General features: G+C 43.5%; 1 pseudogene; it reads left to right on the top strand.

Annotated features, from left to right (window-relative positions):
- The first annotated feature begins 553 nt into the window (after positions 1 to 553).
- On the top strand, positions 554 to 1,542 carry LOC140198356 (Y-box-binding protein 1-like; annotated as a pseudogene).
- Positions 1,543 to 1,761: the final 219 nt, after the last annotated feature.

The following is a 1,761-nucleotide window of genomic DNA, read 5'->3' as shown; positions in this document are numbered from 1 at the left end:
ATTAGAAACAGCCACAAGAGGTGCTTCAGAGATACAACAAGAATCTCTGGAGTATGCTACAAATAAAATGTCACTGAGCAGAAATGAAGGAAAGAAATGTTACCGTTGTGGGAACATGTCACATGACACTGTTGGTTTAAAGACAAAGAATGCAGGAAACAAGGTCACATTGGCAGAGTATGCAAAGCTAGTCAACAGCAGAAAAAGGGCAAAATACAGAGAAACAAGAAACCCCAGGAAGGAAAATACAACAATGTACAGAAAATGAAAGAAGACATTTCTGATGAAAGCAGTTCTGATGAAAACGACTCAGATGAAAGTGAACACAAGGAATTCTACAGATGCTGAAAATTCAAGCAACACACATCAAAGTTGCTGGTGAACACAGCAGGCCAGGCAGCATCTCTAGGAAGAGGTACAGTCGACGTTTCGGGCCAAGACCCTTAAAAAAAAGTGACTCGTCTTGACTGCAACTTCACAGCGTGCAAGATACAGAGGATGCAAGGGTCATAGAAAAAGTGGAAAGGAATTTTATATTAGAGAGAAGAAAGAAGCAGAGAGAGCTCAGGGTCCCCACCTCAGACCGGCCTGAGCCGCAACCACCTCACGCAGCCTGTCAACACCATGAGCGAGGCCGAGACGAAGCAGCAACCCGAACAGCAGCAGCAAGAACAGCCAGACAAACCCAAATCCCCCAGGAAGAAGAAGGTCATCGCAACAAAGGTTCTTGGAAGAGTAAAGTGGTTCAACGTACGAAATGGATATGGATTCATCAACAAGAATGATACAAAGGAAGATGTGTTTGTACATCAGACTGCTGTAAAAATGAATAACCCACGGAAATACCTCCGCAGTATGGGAGATGGTGAAACTGTGGAGTTCGATGTAGTGGAAGGCGAAAAGGGTGCAGAAGCAGCAAACATAACTGGTCCCGGAGGACTTCTAGTCCAAGGAAGCCGATATGCCGCAGACAGAAATCGTTATTGTCGCTACAACCCTCGCCGGCGAGGTCCACCACGTAATTACCAACGGAACATTGGAGGTGGAGAGAAAGGAGATGGAGCAGAGACAGCAACAGATGGAGAAAACCAAGCTTATCAAAATCAACAACATCGCCCTCCTTACAGAAGTCAGCATTACCCACCTTACTTTATTCGTCGTTGCTATGGTCGCCGCCCACAATATCGCAACCAGCCTCAGGGAGAAATAAATGAAATCCAGGGTACTGGGGAAGAAGGTAAACCTGACAGAGGACAAAATCAATTCCGTTCAAACAGAACAGCTTTCACACAAGGTAAATCTTGAACCAATCATTTCCTCCATTGAGAATCATACACTTAATCCTTTGCAGGAAAGTTTCTTTTGCACATACATATTTTGAATCCTCAACCAATGTGTCTTGTTTTGCACAAAGAAGTTGGGAAACAGCATCAAAACAGAGGCAAATTCTGGCAACAAAATGTAAGATTTCTATTGTTGTATTTTCACACTTGTGCTGAATGTGCATCTGAAGGAATTCTCCCTCTCGAGCCAGACAGATAGCACTGCAGGTAATCCTTAATATCAGCAAAACTGTACTTTAGCAGCAGCTTAAGAACAATGGAACGAACAACAGGATTTCGAACAACTGTGAAATCAAATGGTGAAAGAAATCGTAAAGTACTGATCTTTCTGTGAGTCCTTGGATTGCCCCGACTTTTGAATAACTAGCAAAGGCAGCAGATAACCAACCACTTCTTTTGTTGGTGGCAAGTCATCTTT

Source organism: Mobula birostris, chromosome 5, assembly GCF_030028105.1.
Source record: "Mobula birostris isolate sMobBir1 chromosome 5, sMobBir1.hap1, whole genome shotgun sequence".
Taxonomy (NCBI): Eukaryota; Metazoa; Chordata; class Chondrichthyes; order Myliobatiformes; family Myliobatidae; genus Mobula; species Mobula birostris.
This window is presented reverse-complemented; position numbering and strand designations above follow the sequence as displayed.